This window comes from Pollicipes pollicipes, unplaced genomic scaffold, assembly GCF_011947565.3.
Source record: "Pollicipes pollicipes isolate AB1234 unplaced genomic scaffold, Ppol_2.1 Scaffold_7261;HRSCAF=8764_pilon_pilon_pilon, whole genome shotgun sequence".
In the NCBI taxonomy this organism is placed as follows: domain Eukaryota; kingdom Metazoa; phylum Arthropoda; class Thecostraca; order Pollicipedomorpha; family Pollicipedidae; genus Pollicipes; species Pollicipes pollicipes.
This window is the reverse complement of record NW_023597054.1, coordinates 20,383,680-20,402,365: the sequence shown is the minus strand read 5'-3', so window position 1 is coordinate 20,402,365 and position 18,686 is coordinate 20,383,680. Positions and strand designations below refer to the sequence as shown.

The window sequence follows — 18,686 nt, the reverse complement described above, 5'->3', positions numbered from 1 at the left end:
TAGGGTCTTCTGAGATCAGGCTTTTACTCTCTAGCTCAGTTATGGGGGTGTCATGGACAATAATGTTGGCAATCTTCGGGCAGCTACAAAGCAACTAGTTTAGGAACAGGGGCTCTCAAAAATATGAGGGGGCAACAGCATACTCTTGCCCCCGCCCTGCGTGCCGGCAGGGTGGCAGCTGCCCCCTGCGTGTCCCTCTACTTGCCCCACCCCTGCTGCATCCACGTAAGATATTTCATAGTATTTGATATGCTTGATAGCTAAATGCATATATACAATGCATTTGGTGATTGCTCCTGGAAGATGTGGTCTAAAAGTTTGTGAGAAGGTGTTAAATTAATATTCCGGGAGCATCGCTAAACTTTGGCGCTAGTTGAAAATGTGCAGAGCCCTGTTGAATGAGGTCGTTCATGACATGAATTCCAAAGGAAACTTACATGTGAGCAAATGTGGTTGAAACCCATGACATGCCGCGCCCATTCTTAAGAATCAGCAACTGTGCGCACCGCTCAGACCGTGCCGCTCGCTCCACTCGGACTGTGCCGCTCGCTCCGCGCAGACCGTGACGCTCGCTCCGCTCAGACCGTGACGCTCGCTCCGCTCATACCGTGACGCTTGCTCCGCTCAGACCGTGCCGCTCGCTCCGCTCAGACTGTGACGCTCGCTCCTCTCAGACCGTGCCGCTTGCTCCGCTCAGACTGTGACGCTCGCTCCGCTCAGACCGTGACGCTCGCTCCGCTCACACCGTGTCGCTTGCTCTACTCAGACTGTGATGTTCGCTCCGCTCAGACCGTGACGCTCGCTCCGCTCAGACCGTGACGCTCGCTCCGCCCAGACTGTGACGTTTGCTCCGCTCAGACCGTGACGCTCGCTCCGCTCAAACTGTGACGCTCGCTCTTCTCAGGCCGTGCCGCTTGCTCCACTCAGAGTGTGACGTTCGCTCCGCTCAGACTGTGACACTCGCTCCGCTCAGACCATGACGCCCGCTCCGCTCACACCGTGACGCTCGCTCCGCTCAGACCGTGATGCTCGCTCCGCCCAGACTGTGACGTTCGCTCCGCTCAGACCGTGACGCTCGCTCCGCTCAGGCCGTCACGCTCGCTCCGCCCAGAACATGACTGCTCCTACCAGGCCACGCCGCATTCCAGCTGAGCTTTGGCCCTGGCGGGTGAGCTATGTCAACACTTGAACAAACAGTTCAAGCGCGCGGTTCCCTGCACTCTCGGAGACCGGCGAGTCACCGCTGCTCTGTTGTTGATTGGAGTTTTAGGGCGCGCCAACTACTGTGGTCATTCTGCGCCCGCACCAGCTAAATGGCGGTAAATGGCTAAAAAATATGCATTAGTCAGAGATGAATACGGCTGAGTTGTGACAGGAACGCGTCACCAATGATGTCCGAATACGTGAACCCATAATAACATATTGGTACGAAATTTTCGGCAACCTAAAAACTTCCTACACGCGGTTTGAACTATTCAGGCAGGTGTATATAAAGTGCAGAAGTTATCCTGCGCTACGAACCTCAGGGTATGTTCGATAAATGGTGAGATGTCACATAGTATATCGGAGAACGTCAGGGACGGCGCCGCTGGGCCAAAGTACCTTAGACGCTCGATGCGTAGTATGGGACAGCATACGAGCACATGTTCCACTGTGAGCGTGGTGTTGCAGTGGCGGCATCGTGGTAGTTCGTCGTGACATAGTAAGTATCGATGTGTAGCATAAGTATAGCCAATCCGCAAGCGACACAGGATTACTTCCTCCCGTCTAGCCATTCCCCACACAAGAAGGCAGAGATGGCCGAGTATAGGTCTGTACGTCTGTATTGCAAATGCTCTGAGACAGAGACGACGAGTAGCACGCTTTGCGACAGAGTCAGCCAGCTCCTTTCCCGCAATGCCAACGTGGCTTGGAAGCCAGCAAAGCACTACGGTCTTGCCAGCCCGGTACAGAGAGTCGAGACGCAGTAAAATATCCTGTATCAGGGGATTTACCGGATTAAAACGTCTTAATGCCGCAAGAGCACTTAGGGAATCCGGCAAAATCAAGTGCGGACTGTCTTCGCCCACCTCTATAAGGCAAAACACCTTAATGATGGCCACGAGCTCTGCAGTATACACAGACGCATGTGCTGGCAGTGTAATTGATCGCGTATCGGTAGCACACACAAAAGCGGAACCAACACCCGTATCCGTTTTGGAGCCGTCTGTATACGTACTTGTGAACCCCGATATGTTTCGATATGCTTCAGAGCTGTCGATCTGGCAACATACGGAATCATATTTTGCTTCCAAACCTCCAACAATGAGACGTCGCCAGTTGGCAATACCATTACCCACGGAGCGGTCGGCAGGCTGCGTGGGCGTGCCACACCCCGAAAACGTAAGCCACTCTCACGGAGAACATTACAAACACGCTAACAGAACGGCGCCACACGTGTTGCTTGTTCGCACTGAAAAACATTAAATGTGTGGCGTGAGAACACAGCGGCACGGGTTGGGTGGTTCCGGAATTGCGCGAGATTACAAGCGTACCGCATCCCCAACAACTGCCTTCGGGTAGCCAGCGAGGGTTCGTTGGCTTCCACAAGCAAGCTGGCTGTCGGAGACGTACGAAAAGCACCAGTAATGATTCCCAACGCGGCACGATGGACCGCATTCATTGTACGTTTTGCGGACACCGAGGCGCCATCATATACAAAACACGCATAGTCCAGTTTGGAGCGTATCAGTGAACGGTGTAACAATAAAATTGTTTTCCGATCTGCTCCGTAGAATGTTCGTGCCACACATTTCAATATGTTCAGTGTCTTAAAACAATTGTTACGCAGAATGATAAGATGCTCCTTGCAGGTCAAGCGCTTATCAAAATGTAATCCCAAAACCGTGCCGCCGTATTGCAAGGGGTCGACTGTCCATAAAGCTTAGGCACCATGTCGGGACACTGACGCCGGCGTCCACAAAAGTGGACGGAGACTGTCTTTGAGGTCGAAAACCTTCACCCGTTGAGCATGCTCCATCTTTCTAAGCGAGCCACAGCCAACAGCAACTGGCGCGACATGGACGCTGCCGTGGCAGAGCTGCATCAGATGGCGAGGTCATCAACAAAAAGCGAGCGACCAATCGCCTGGGGAAGACTGTCCCCAACATCACTTATCATGACAGCAAACAGCGCAACACTTAGAACACTCCCCTGGGGTATGCCGGTCTCTTGGGTGTATCTTTTCAAGCATATGGAACCACCACTGACGTGGAGGAAACGGTCAGCAAGACAGTTCGCAAGAAATGTATCCATAGTTCCGCGTATGCCATACTGGAACAGCTTGCGTAAAATGTCATATCGCCAGGTGGTGTCATAAGCACTTTCGACATCGAAGAGCACAGCTCCTACGTGTCGCTTTTCCCTAAAAGAAATGCGCACAGTTGAGTCCAAGGCTAAAAGATGATCAATGGTGCTACGGTTTTTCCTGAAACCACACTGCGTGTTCGAGAAGATATTGTTGCTTTCTAAAAACCAAGATAGTCGTGTCTGAACCATCCGCTCCAGAAGTTTGCACATAGAGGTCAGCGAAATCGAACGGTATTCCAGTGGATCCTTCCCATTCTTACCAGGCTTCAGTAGCTGAACTATTAGCGACTCCCACCAAGACGTGGGGAGCTCTCCTGTCTCCCACAACTGGTTGAACGCCACCAACATAGCTTGTGTTGCTGTTGGTAGAAGTCGCCGGAGCATTTCATTATGAATGCAATCTGGGCCTTCCGCCACGCTAGGCAGAAAGTTAATGGCAGACACCAGTTCAAGCATCGTGAAAGGTTTGTTATATGAAAACTCTTCGGATGTATGAAAGATTATCTGGACTGCTTCGCAACGAGCACGATGGCGTATGAAATCAGGAGCGGCAGTTGTTCGCCCACAACGCTCCGCGAACGCACGAGCCATTTCATTCACCACCTTACATGGGTCCAGTAAGTCCTGGCCATTCAAACGGGGCACGGGGTGAGGCACTGAGGAGTGTTGGCCTGCTATGCGCTTTACCCACGCCCAAATCACCGAAGCCGGCGTTTGGCAATTGAGCTGGCCCACATATAAACGTCAAGACGTGCGCTTGGCCTCCAAGATAGTACGTCGGGCTGCCGCCCGACCTCGTCGAAAAGCGATTAAGTTGTCCGTTGTGCTGTGTCGATCAAAGTCTCGCAGGGCTTTTTTACGCGCACGTATAGCGTTGCGGCACTGGTCCGTCCACCACGGAACAGGGGGACGACGTGGAGCACCAGATGGACATGGTATGCTTTCTTCTGCCGATCGTAAGATTGTGGAGGTGAGTTCCTCTATCGATGCAAGCACATCCACCGAAACGGAGGCCAACCTGGCCTCCACCCGTGCCTAAAATTCATCCCAGTCAGCCTTTCTAAGATTCCACCGTTATGGCCTTGAACCGAGAGCTCCTCCGTTCTTGTAATGCAACCAGATGGGGTAGTGATCACTACCAAAGGAGTCGTTGTCGAGCGACCATGTCAGGTGTACTGCCATTTGCGGGCTTGCAAAACTTAAGTCCAGCGCCGATGTCTGATCTGACAGCAGCGTCATCTGAGTTCGGGTCCCGGTGTTTAAAATACAGGGAGATTCATCATGTAAAAAAGTTTCGCAATGTCTGCCGCAAGTGTTTGCCTGGACACAACCCCATGCTGAGTGGTGAACGTTAAAATCACCTAATATGATGACAGGCGGCGGAAGCTGAGCCACCAGGTGTCTCAGATAAGAGGACAGAAACCCGGTCCCCGGAGACAAGTAGATTGAGCATATGGTGATCGTATGGCAGTTTAACAACACTTTGATTGCGATAGCTTGAAGCTCCGTGTTTATAGTCAGCCTTTGTGCAGACACACCGTGGTGCACGGCCAGGAGAACGCCACCATGCGCAACAGGATCAGCTGGTAAGTCCCGCCTCCAAACATAGCCCGAAAGACTAAAAACGTTGTCAGGTGCCAGTTTTGTCTCCTGGAGACATATCACTGCCGGACGCCGCTCGTTAACGCATAGTTGGAAATCCTGGTAGCTTGTTCGGACGCCCCTGCAGTTCCACTGTAAAATATTCGCCGTGGAGCTAAGAGGTAAGGACGGTCATTAGCTTCTTATCACTCCGCGGTTTCGACGCCTTCTGGAGTGGGGGGGGGAGGGGGGGCATGTGTTTGGGTTGTAAGTGTAAAACAGACCTACTTTTGAAAGTACTCGGCTGTGCCGGCCTTAGCACACCCAGATGGTCCAGCTACGGGGTGCAAGGACCCATCGGGGCCTGATCCCACCGACGCCGGCCGGGTTTTGTGCCGAATACGTGGGCTGCCGTCTGTGGGCGAGAAGTGCCAGGGAGAGCCACGCTTTTCCGGGCGCCCCACTCTAGGCGGGGACGGTGCCGACAAAGCCGTGACCCTAGATGGCGGCGGAGGAGGGCCCCACCGGTTGCCTTCGAACCTCGGATGATCCACCAGGGGACTCTACGCGTCGTATGGGCGGTGGAACGGCTTCCCCCCGCGGGAGCACGCCCCGGGTCCGCCTCCGGCAGCCGGTTAATTGCTTTCGTCCTCTCTTGCTCAACCAGACGTGCTCGCATGACTTCGCGGGTGCGCCTGTCAGCTTCTTGACGCTCTTCGTCTCTGCTACACGTTCACAGGCACTGGCGAGGGGTGTCTGTGATGAGGAGACCGGTGGTGTCCCAGACGGAGGAATACCCGACGGCGCGCGAGGGCTGCAGCCACGCCGAACCGTCGTCCAGCCGTCATTTTTTTGGCGATCCAACCGGTACCAAGGAGGCCGACAGCACGGCGGCCACCGACTGCTCGGTTGGTGGGGATGGATCGTGGGGTGCTGGCTGCGAGTCCAGCGCGCGTGCTGAGGGTACAACTGATAGGCCAAATGATCTCAAAAGTTCCAGAAGTTGAACAGCCATCATTCCCTCGATCACACTAGTGTGCGGCAACGAAGTTTTCACTTTCGATGCGTACGATGTTTTTGGGTGGGCCTCGTTATAAAGTTCTCGAGCCTCACGGAAGGATACGTTTTTAGAAGTTTCGATTGACATGATTTCTTTCTCCTTGGCGTGGGCTGGGCATTCACGGTCGTGCGACATGTGCGGAACTTGGTCCTTGCCGCAGTTGACACAGTGGGGTTTTCAGAAGTACAGTCTTGGCTCATGTGCCCGGGGGACGTACATTTGCCACACGCTGTGCGGTTCCGACAGCCGGGTTTCGTGTGACCAAATCGCTGGCACTGATAGCACCGCATGGGGTTAGGCAAAAACTGACGAACTTTCACGCGGACGTATCCCACACGTATCTCGGACGGTAAGTCAGGGCGACTGAACGTGAGTATGAGGTTGTTGGTGGGCACCAACTCTCCTCCCCTTCTGACAAGGATCCGTCGAGCGGCGGTCACTCCAAACTCTGAGAGCTCCTCCACGATCTCTTCCTCGTCAATGTCACGCAGGTCAAAACAGTTCACCACGCCTTTAGACGAATTTTTGGTGTTGTGTGGTGTCGCTGCCATTGGCACTGTTTTTTCCCATTCACCAGCCCAATCCCGAACACTGAACGAAAATTCAGTTTCTTCCAGAGCCCGACTCGCCTCCAAGTCACTAGCAAATTAAACGTCTATTTTTCCATCCCGTAGCTTGTCACATCTTATAATTTTTCCAAATTTGTCGCAGCTATTTCGTCTCTGAAACGGTAACAGGGACGCCAGCCTAATCTCGTCACTTTCGAAGACGAGGATCCGTGGTCCGGGGATAGCAGTCTTTTCTGCACCCTCGGTTTATCGTGATCCGACCCTCTTTCGGGGGACGGGTGTTTTTAGAGCCATGCAAAAAGGGATTTTCTTTCGGCACCGGGGCTCTTCACTCACCACGGAGCCCAACTGGGGGACGGCCCAACACTCCCTCGGGAGGTGGTCACCACCAGGGCTACCACGGTGCTATACGGGGCGAACGACGCCTCCCACACAGCCAGGTGTAACCGGGGAGACCCCTCCCCGTCCTGACCGTGGTTCAGCGCCGCCGCCCCTTGACCCCTTAAGCCGCTGCACACGGCCAGGCGCCAAAAGCGGAGACCCACACGGAGCACCCAGCCCCAGCGCGAGCGACAAGCCGCTAGACCAGTGTGGGGCCCCACGGGCCCCCCGCGCCACCGAATATCCTGGCCGAAGTGGAGTGTTGGGACGCGCCGCAACTGACCCGCAAGACACGCCTCTCAGCCACCAGGATCCGATCAACCCGGGGACGCGGGAGAGGGGGCACGGCGACCCCGATAAAACGAGGATTAGGAGTGATGAGCGGGTCGGATGCGGGAAAGCGGGTAGTGGGAAGGGAGCGGGCGGGACAAGGAGCGGGAGCTCACGTACCGGCAGAGTCGCTACGCCCTGAGAGGAACAGCTTGCGCTGTCCACCCGTTACCGGAGCTGGGACACGACGGGGCGCTAGTCCCCTACACCGGCCGAAGCCGGTTCCCCCTGCGGGGTCACTGCTGCTCTGATAAACGTCAGCCTGGATAGCTGGGTTTATTTGAGGGCGCACCACGAATCGTCTCAGTCGGCTCCCGGTGTCGGACCGAGATGGGCGCATGGAAGGTAAACGCTGTGCAGTGCTGGGCGCCGTGTCACTGTTGTAGACATTTGGATAGATCGTGCCAATGTTTTATTCGAATGCCCTGTAATAAGCTAGCATCTGATCTAGTTGGTCAGCTTGGCTAAGCACCTAGAGCCTCTCACATCCAGGAGCATTTGTGTGCATTATTTTTGCCTTAGGAAGTGTACTTAGCTCCTTTCCCAGCCGCTTTCAAACGCGTTTTGACCATGCTTGTGTCCTCTAGCCACTAACTATGACGATGGCTATGTCCACAGACTATGTCCACAAGCACCACGGGGCTTGTGGACATAGTCCGGAAATGACTCACCATGATCATGAAGTGTTTCCCAACGATGCTCAAACTGATCACGGCTGCCTGTGGGCTACATGTATTGAACACTTATGGAGGCATATGTCTTGATGTGAACGGCATTATATTTAGATCTGTCATAAAATTTAATGATGACGAGAGACAAGGTGTGTCATTCCGTTTCTCAAAACCCTTGAAATTCATTGAGTTGGCCGTATGTGCATGCCAGTACCAAATTAACCTTCGAATTTTTTTCCGAACTATTTGAGGTAGTCCTCTCAACTTAATATAAGCTAGCAATGCTTTAAGCCCTTGGTTCTCCGATATCATAGGATCTAAGCTAAACGTAGTCAACCTTCATTACGTTCACAGGCACTTATTCATCTAATGTACCAAACACTCATTTGAATATAGCGTGATGATATTCAGTGTTTCAAGACGGTACTTACGCTGATGACCATGGACACTGTCTTCTAGCCTCGATGTTTTCAAAAGAAGTCCAAATGGCGGTGCGAAATCTTTGGTATAGTCTCACTAGCCGATGGCTTCGTAACCCTCCTCCCCCACATGGCCCGCCAGCGCTGAAGTTTCCTGATGTTCCAAAGGCGCCAGTCTGGAGACAACTATAACACGATTTTTGAAACGTAATTTATTATATTTAAATGGCATGTGAGTCGCATGCCATCCCGCCTGTATAATACCTGGCTTCATACCTGGCCTGTACAACACAGGCCAGGTATGAAGCCATGCAACAGACCTCAAATCAGTATCAAGGGGCAGATCACATCAGGTAAGCAAGTATATCAGGAGGAGGCAGATCATCAGGAATGTGAATATAAGGACATTGGAGTGCTAAGAGTGTAAATATGTAAGGTAATTGGTGCGTACGTCTGGTAAGTTTATCAGCCGGCACGTACCAAGTGATGAGTGCTTCTAATAGAAGATGGGATTTCGTGGATTTTTCAGTGTTTGCATGTGATAGAAGTTTGGAATATTGGTTAGTTGATGATATGGGCGATCACTGCTGTTTTCTTCCAGATTACTTGGCACATCTCCAGCGCCTCCTGATTATCGCCACCGACCAGCTTTGGCCCGTTTCTTCGGCTGCTCCCCACATCAGCGGCCATGGTGGGTGCCGTGATCGAGAACGTAAGCGGCCGCAAGCTGGCGACGCTGTGCTTGGCGCTGCTGCTGCCGCTGCTGCTCTGTTTCCTGCTGGGCGGCCTGCTGGCGCCAGCGCCGTCCACCTCGCAGAGCGTGCTGGGTACCAAGTGCATCGACCGCGACCAGCACCCGCACCACTGGTTCTAAGTCTGGGGCATCCCATCCCAGCATAAGCGCTGCGAGATGGTCGACCTCATTGAGGAGCTGATGGGCACAGGCATCACGTCCGAACAGGTGGTGTTCGCCTTCCAGATGCCACTGCGCAGGGGCCAGATGCTGGACTTCACGCGTTGGCAGCAGAACCTCATAGGCGTGCTGCAGCTGGACATAGCTTACGACGTCAGGTGCGAGCCGGCCCCCAACGCCACGCTCACGCTGCACGTGCGCCTCGGCTATAAGAACAAGGGCGACAAGACGGAGGACTGGAGCGAGCTGGCCGCTTCGGTGGAGGAGCGCCACCTGGACTGCGAGCTGGAGCCGGAGCACAAGTACCAGTACAGCTGCCAGCTGGTGCCACTCTTCGAGCTGGGCTCGCTGCACCACGACTACTACCCTGCTCAATCTGCGCATGCCCATCGACGTGTATACCGGCCTTAACGCCGACATTGGCAAGCTGGTCGACGTCCACTTGGTGGCCATCTTCCAGAACGGCGGCTTCACCAAGGCGTGGGTAGCCATGAAGACGACCTTCTTACCGCTGGTGGTGCTGCTGCTGATCTGGTTCTGGCGGCGCGTGCAGGCGGTGCCGCGCGAGCCGGCGCTCATTCAATGCCTCTTGCTGACGCTGGGCGTGGCGCTGTGCGTACTCAACCTACCGCTGGAGTTCCTGACGCTGCGGTTCGACATGCCGTACATGCTGCTCATCACCGACATCCGGCAGAGCGTGTTCTACGTGGTGCTGCTCTCGTTCTGGCTGGTGTTCGCCGGCGAACACCAGCTGGTATCGGACGACTGCGAACGCAACCGGCTGGCCGCCTACTGGAAGCACCTGTCGGCCGTCGCCTGCGGCTGCCTCTCCCTCTTCATCTTCGACATGTGGGAGCGCGGCGTGCAGCTGACCAACCCGTTCTACTCGATCTGGGGCACCAAGGTGGGCACCAACCTGGCGCTGAGCTTCATCGTCATGGCCGGCGTGTCGGCCGGCCTCTACTTCTGCTTCCTCTGCTGGATGATCTGGCGTGTGTTCTGCAAACATCAGCATCAAGCGTCAGGCGCTGCCGGCCATGTCGTCGGTGCGCCGGCTGCACCACGAGGGCATCATCTACCGCTCCAAGTACCTGATGCTGGCTACGCTGGCCTGCGCCGCCATGACAGTGATCGGGTTCATCCTGGGCCAGGTGGCCGAGGGCTCCTGGAAATGGGACAGCGACATCCCGCTCGAGTACACGTCGGTCATCTTGACCGGCGTATACGGCATGTGGAATGTCTACACGATGGCCGTCATCTGCCTGTACGCGCCGTCGCACAGGCGCTGGCCGGCGGCCTCGGTCTCGTCTGCCGGTCACGCGGCCGACGGCTAGTCAGAGGAGATCGAGTTCTCGCGTTGGCCGCCTGACGCCGGCCAGCGATGAACCCCCTGACTTCACCTCGCTCACACGGTTCGTTCGCAAGGCCGCCACCGACTGGAGCGCGGGGAGGACGGCTAACGGCGTCGCCGGCACGGGCGGCTGGGGTCGCTCGGGCCCACGAGTCGCCACGTCGGGCGTGATGGGTGTCGACGTGCGGTGAACATCCTGGGTCTTTTGCGCCGGCTGTGTCTCACTGATGCGGTATTCGGTGAAGTCGACTCTTTTTAATATTGACACCCTTTTCGCCATGTTTCCTCAGAATCTCGTTCTCGAAAACGGCAGTGTCGACGTCAGAACGCCACTGGAGTTTAATCTCATTCCTGAACATACGTGCGAAGAATGATAGTGATCGGTTGCCCGGGTTTCGACGTTCGAAGGGCATACGTGCGTAGGCTTCCACGAAAACTGTGACACTTGGTATGTGCGCATTTGTGACAATCCCTAACATTATGACTTACCCCGAGGCGCGTGACTGCTGGACTGCCCGGCATTGCGATTTTCTCACCGAGAGCGCATTTTGTTCACCGTTGCTATGCCAGCTGCACCAACCTGTTGAATTCGTCGATAAGTTGTATTTTGTTGTGCTTTTATAAAAAACTAAAACTCTGGTATCGTTCTAGAGACAACCCGTAAAAGACCAGCGCGATTGAGGTTTCTAAAGAGTTAAACCACACTTAGCGTTTGTTTCCGATAAAATCAGAATGCTAACAATGTCCCACTGTCCAAGACATGACTTCCCAGTCACGTATTAGCCAGTTTTCTCTTGATGTGCTTAGCTTGAGTTCGGGCATTCCTGTAAGGGCCATAGGCGTTTCCCTTTGCGTGTGAAGGTAGTGCCGAGTATACTGATTGCGTGCAGGCGAAATTTTCCGGCGCGGAGTCCATGCACAGGACGCTGTGTTATGCGGACGTGCTCGGTTGCTGAATTTGTCCGGACACTCCTAGCGAGCGGCTGATATCGCTGGGCGGGTCCGCCCTGGCTGCTGTGCGTTCTGCCGCCGCTGGCTGCTGTGCATTCTGTCGCCGCTGGCTGCTGTGTATTTTGCCGTCGCTGGCTGCTGTGCATTCTGTCGCCGCTAGCTGCTGTGTATTCTATCGCCGCTGGCTGCTATGCATTCTGTCGCCGCTGGCTGCTGTGTATTTTGCCACCGCTGGCTGCTGTGCATTCTGTCGCCGCTAGCTGCTGTGTATTCTGCCGCCGCTGGCTGCTGTGTATTCTGCCGCCGCTGGCTGCTGTGTATTCTGCCGCCGCTGGCTGCTGTGCGTTCTGTCGCCGCTGGCTGCTGTGTATTCTGCCGCCGCTGGCTGCTGTGTACTCTGTCGCTCGTCCTCTGTGCTCGTTACAAGACGCTAGTGCTGTGAATAGTCCGAGCTGGGGCCAGTCTTTACCAAAATTAGGCCTGTGGCATTTTCTGGCGGCGTTTTCGCGACGGTCGTGACCTGTGGCTGTAGCAGTTTTAGTGTGAGAACGGCTGCTTTTTGCGCCCCTCGCTGCTGTTCGTACGATGCATCTCCATTCACCCATTGATGTGCATTCTACCATTGAAACCATCCTGTCGATACATCTCCATTCAACCATTAATGTGCATTCTACCGTTGAAACCATCCTGCCGCTGCGGGAAGTGTTTCCAATATAACGGCACTGCTGTGTATTTGAACTGTCAAATTCCGCCGGGGGCTGCCCGCACGGCTCGGTGCCAGATTCCGCAGTGGTGGGGTGCGACGCCAGCCGGTCCAGCGTGCGCCGGCGGCAAGGATCCCATCTCAGGAGCCGGCCGATCCGGTAGTGGGGTGCAACGCCCGCCGGTCCAGCGAGCGCCGGCGGCGAGGACCCCATCTCAGGAGCGGGCCGATCCGGTAGTGGGGTGCGACGCCCGCCGGTCCAGTGAGCGCCGGCGGCCAAGTCCAACTCATTCTGACATGGGACACATGTCCGTGCCCCAAACTGGTTCAAATCAACTCTTGCCTCATTCTCCATTTGATTACAGTCCCGGAAACTGAAGGGTTCGACCCAGTCCGTGACCTGAGACTGCAGCCAGCCCAGAGACAGCTAAGAAGACATTCAGAGCGGTGTCCGAAATAAGGCACTGTCCCCCAGCAAGTGGGAGCAAAGCTTCTGTCTTGTGGCTAAAGCTGAAAACTGGATTTGAAACCCACCGACCAACTGTTAACGATGATAAACTTTTTGATCCACATTAACCAATCGATTGATTGATCCCATTTACGCAAATTCATCGACGTGCTTCGATGAACACACTAGATGTTCCACTGATGCGCCATCCTGAAGGTCCTTGGCCGTCCCAGCCACTCAGAGCTCTGCGTCAACGATCCACAATGGCTCCAAGAATAGGCGGACGCGAACATGTTGAGTGTTCCGGTGCCTACTGCTTGGGAGTCCATTGCTGCAAAGTCCAACATTCCAGGACTGCTGCAGACGTTCACACCAAGGTACCCCACACACAGCTTCCAAATAAAACACGTGACGAGTATGTATTCCCACGAAGTTTGCGTAGTCGAAGGCTGCGCGGCCGAGCCCTGGACGCCCCACCGCCGCCCGGGAGCCAACATGGCCGCTATCACAGGACTGTTCGGTGCGTCGCTCGCCAGTCCGCCCGTTCGGACGCCTCTTTGGCTGTCCCGAGGGCGCGGCCGAGCCTGTCTGGTTAGCGCGGCGCGCAATATATCTTTAAAAAAATAAACCAGGCCGGCGGCCAAGGCATCGACGGAGCGCGCGCCCGCCCGCCAGGCCGCACACGGCTCTGAAGCGCAAACAAGCCGGGTCGCAGCCGGCCGGATGGGCGGCCGTCGCGGTGGCGGCGAGCCGGTGGGAGGGGAGGTGGAGGAAGCGGGGGGCGGCCGCCGACAGCCGAGCCGGCTTCCGCTGCTGCTACATGACGCTGCACTGCAACAGGGACGCGGTTGTGTCACGGTCTCTGTCGTATCACGGTCGTGTCACAGTCTGTCGTATCACGGTCGTGTCACAGTCTCTGTCGTATCACGGTCGTGTCACAGTTGTGCACGACCTCTGTCGTGTCACGGTCTAGTTCATGTCAGGGCTCACGGATTCAGGGTCGGTCGGGCTGGCCGTGGCGCCGTTCGGCGGCAGCGCGCGAGACGCAAGGCACTAGCGCTTGTACGAGCACATGTTGTCAGTAGAACACATGAACGGCAAGCACAAGAAACCGTCAGTATTAACGCCGGGTTTTCGAGCTCCTTCTCGAGCTATCTGAAACTAACAGTAGTGCGGCCGCACACTGTACACGGTTTTTGAAATTCTTTATCAAAGGAAAGTTCAAGCTTATGTTAAGAGGTTCTCTTAGCCAGAGCGGCAGTGCGCAGGGGGAATTTCTGCAGCCGAACTCCAACGCCAAACAGTCCCTCCACTATGAGTTTCAAGGTACTTGGAAATGGTGACAATGGTCTATGCCTTGAAGTCACGCATCCGCCCCAGAAGTGCGAGTCGTCGGTACCGCTGCCCGCGAGCGTATAATTTACGAAGCACCAACGCACACCAGCAAATCGTCACCGTACACCTTAAGGGCAGTGACGGCAGTGACAGCAGCACCGCTCAACGCCCGTCCGGTGAGCCCGTGTCACTCACAGTTTTCATCTTGCTCTCGTGATCTGCTGGTGCCTTCCGCCCGGGCCTGCCGCTGCTGCTGCTGTTGCTGCTGTGTTTGCTGTTGTTGCGTCTGCTGCGTCTGCTGCTGCTGCTGCTGCTCCCTAGCCCCGTCCCTCTTCGTCCTGCAGCTTGCGCGCCAGTTCAGCGCTGGCGATACACGATCTGACGTCACGCCAGGGCCAATGACGTCATATTGCTGTGTGTGACGTCAGCCACAGGACCACGCCCGCGGTGGGCCCGTGTTCGCGTCCAGCGGAGCAAGGCGCGCCACGTCAGACGACCGTCATCATGTTCCAAGACGGGGCCGCGCTCATGGACCCGAGTCCAGCGATACAGCGCTCTAGACCGATGCATTTATTTACAATTATATCTACCATTGAAGAGGCCGCAGCCAGAAAAGTGAGGTACATGTTTGAGGAGACTGCATATACGTTATATGTCCGCAATATGTGCGACACGTGACATCAACATACACTATGAACAATGAGCCAAGCTCATGTTTTGTTTTAGTCACGAATCCTACATCGAGCGACACATAACCCTCCTTTGCATCGCATTGTTTCAACCAAGTCCTCGCCACAGTATCGTCGCCTTATTTAATCACATGAACATGAACTAACTGAAACGTCACAAGCAGGACTGCCTTGCAATGTCTCGCTCATGTATGCGTGAGCCACGGACAGGCTGGACTCTCCTAGCCTACACATTACAATGACTGGACCGTCTCGACCTATACCTTTTGATAACTGGACCGTTCCGGCCTACACCGTGTAATGGCTGGACCGTCCCGGCCTACACCGTATAATGGCTGGACCAGTCTCGGCCTACGCCGCATAATGGTTGGGCCGTATGGGGCAATGTGCAAGTGACTGCGGCCTTGCTTCGCTAGGCGACGATGCCGTCATCCGTGCCGTGCTTGCGCTGTAGCTGGATCATCCCTCATGGCTTGAAAAGTCACTCTTTTGACCTGGACCAAGGAAAACATGCATTTCCAGATCAAAGAAGCAACCAAGGAAGACGCTTGTGCCACATAATTGTTTTTTGTTCAATAGTTTGGAAATGATGCTGGGTAGAACATTTCGCGTGGTTTCCGATATGGACATTTCAAGTTTTGACGTCACTGGGAGGTCACCTATGGACCTGGAACCCCAAAGTGGGTATAGCTGGGTACCTCAAGCAATGGGCAACATACTGATTCTTATCCTGATGTTTGTCTTAGTTCAAAAGTTGTCAGGGGTACGTCCCCCATTACGGTTGAGGGTGTAAACACATTTTTATCAATTTCCAACCCTTCTCTTGCTACACAATGATTACGCTGAATCTCCGGAAATCCCTTGCTAACCTGTTAACTAAAAAACAAATTTAAGCATGCTTTGCACTCGAACCTCAGCGTAACGCCACATTTTCAAAACGCGGACGAGGGGTGATGAGAGACAAGGGCGATCGGCTGGACTTGATCTTCAACTATATGTACGTCCGCCCTTGTTCTTGCTCTTGAATGTGCGCCGTTGGCATTATAGTTTCATTACATTTTGCGTTTTTGCAGAAGGAGGAAATGCAGCAAAAGATCATCAAGGAAAGCGTTTCAACTGGTGTCCAAGAGGGAGGACAACGTCTGCAATTTTTTGGAAGGCGGCACGTAGGTGACAGCGCCCTGATATTGAAACCGTGACCATTTCACTCAATGGCGTAATTCTCAAAGCCATTGTGTCATGCTCTGTATCATGAGTTAATGATGAGGTATTTCAATCATCCGTGGATCGCAGCTTGCGTGGCGTCGGTCAGCAAGTCACGGGGGCAGCACTGGGCCTCCAACCTATTAATTTAAAACTGTGTGTACTGCGTCGGCTTAACAGGTTGATCCGCAGCTCTGACTACAAGCTCATCCACCGACACTATGCCACGCTGTATTTTGTGTTCTGCGTGGACTCGTCTGAGTCGAGCTCGGCATCCTCGACCTGATCCAGGTGCTCGTCGAGACGCTGGACAAGTCTTTTGAGGACGTCTGCGGGCTGGACCTGGTCTTCCACGTCATCAAGGTTAGCTGAGGCCGGCAGGGCTAGGGTCGTAAGCATGAGGACTTGTATGAAAGTTATTGATGTGCCCGGAAGCACTGACTCTTCCTGCGCTAACCGCGGTGGGTGAGTGGAACGCACATCTGGATAAGGCTATTCAAGCAATGGCGAAGGCTAACAATGGAGGCGGGTCGTGTGCAGTTGTTTGCTTTGACAGAATATGGTTTACAAGGAAAGGTTGGTTGTATGCAAGCCTTCGCATCGGCAAATATTCGTGATTGGTAAAGTTCATCACCTCCTGGTTCGTTCCGTATGTGTTAGCCGAGACTGGCCAAAGGCGTCAGGGCCCTTATTGCTGATGGCCGGCGGCTGCAGGCAGAGTGGTCGGGGCTAGCATTCGCTGTTCTGACGCGGGAGAGGCATGCCATGGTTTCAGTGTTCGGTCGGCAGGGGGAGAGATCCACCGGCTGTTCTGACGCGGGAGAGACATGCCGTGGGTTCAGCGTTCGGTCGGCCGGGGCAGAGATCCACCGGCTGTTCTGGCGCGGGAGAGACATGCCGTGGATTCAGTGTTCGGTCGGCCGGGGCAGAGATCCACCGGCTGTTCTGGCGCGGGAGAGACATGCCGTGGGTTCAGTGTTCGGTCGGCCGGGGTAGAGATCCACCGGCTGTTCTGGCGCGGGAGAGACATGCCGTGGGTCCAGTGTTCGGTCGGCCGGGGCAGAGACCCATCGGCTGTTCTGGCGCGGGAGAGACATGCCGTGGGTTCAGTGTTCGGTCGGCCGGGGTAGAGATCCGATAGCTGTTAGAGCTCGGCGATCTTGGGCTTGCGACTTGACTGACTGGTTCGACCCAGATTAGTTTAATCCCTGGCCTACATCATCGCTAAACAGTCGTCCCATGTTTCGGCCCCGACTGCCCGTCATCAACGAATCTGTGTCGTGCTGTCGCAGTCTTCAGGCGTCATCATGGCGGAAATGACTCTACGAACTCTCCCTCCAGGTGGACTACATTCTGAACGAGATCGTGATGGGCGGCATGGTCCTGGAGACCAGCATGACGGAGGTCATCACGCGTACCGAGGAGCAGAACAGGCTGGAGAAGCAGGAGGTCAGTGATGGCCCGTCCGTGCCTCTCCGCGCCCACTAGCACGTCGCTCTGCGGCTGACTGGTCGCGCTTGTCCTGGTGCCACAGCTCACTCCGTCTGCGCTGTTGTGACAACCTAGCTCGGATTAGGCCAAATATGTTTACGAAAGGCCCTGATACTGTGCTAGCTTTATTTCTGCGCGTCGAGTTGAAAGCTTTTATGTGTGGTTTACGACCTTCCTTTTACCAGGAGATGCTGATGAAACGATGTTGTAATGCTAAATAAGGATTTTATTGACAATAGTCAATATTTAGAACTGCGCTCGCTACTAAGCATTGCAACATCATTTAACCAATACCCTCTGGTTTAGTGTAGGTCGGTAGCCCAACATAAGACCTTTCAACTGATACCGCCATATAACCAGGATTTGTAGGACTTTCTTGTCTTAATACGTATTGTATTCGGAGAGAACTTGGATATTCGATGCTGAATGTAAAAAGGGAGTGGTGATCGTTTTCCACGTTTGCTTTTTGACTTAATGTACTCGATAAGCAGAGCGTGTCGCGTTTGCACTAACTCACCAACCATTCGATTGTCGCCCACAATGTCCCGAACGGCGGTAGCTAGAATCTGTGGCGCGGTTCGCAGGAAGGATTCGCGGCGACGCCGGCCAGGCTGTCTCGATGGTGGAGAACGTCAACATCACACAGCAAATCAAGGACATCACGCTACCAGACCTGCCAGCCGCCATCAGGGACCTGAAGTTTTGATCATTCCCTCGTGTGCTGTAGACTCACTGTTGTTGTCAAAATGTCGCTGGCAACAGGTCCAGCGAATTGCGTATTGTACATGCGGCGGGCATTGCTGTATTTTCGTATGTAACTATCTATAAGTGTTTTCATTGAGGCCAATATATCTAGGACGACCACCGCGGCTCATTTATTTTGCCGGCACATTTATCGTAAAGCGGTGGGTACGAGTACGCAGCAAATCTCCCGGTGCTTATAATGCACTGTAATATCCAATATATGAATTCACTGTAATATCCCACACATGCCGTCGCATGTCCGGCTCAGACCGTTGAGGCGGGCTCAGCGTGCAATGCAGCAAATTTATTCGTTGGGAGATCTGCAAGGTTTGCATTGTGCTTGCCCTGGCTCGGGTCGTTGGCCCCTTCAAGTAGATGTGCCATGCGCCTGATGTTTAATCGAATACCAGTGACGGCATATCGTCAGGTGATGCCTTACGGCGTTAATGTGACCCGAAAGAGCCCTAAAACGTCACGACCAGTGACGTCACATACCCAG

General features: G+C 54.5%; 2 pseudogenes; both read left to right on the top strand.

Moving 5' to 3' along the window:
• Positions 1–9,038: 9,038 nt before the first annotated feature.
• On the top strand, positions 9,039–10,814 carry LOC119111155 (protein wntless-like; annotated as a pseudogene).
• Positions 10,815–14,039: 3,225 nt separating this feature from the next.
• Positions 14,040–18,149, top strand: LOC119111154 (AP-3 complex subunit sigma-2-like; annotated as a pseudogene).
• Positions 18,150–18,686: the final 537 nt, after the last annotated feature.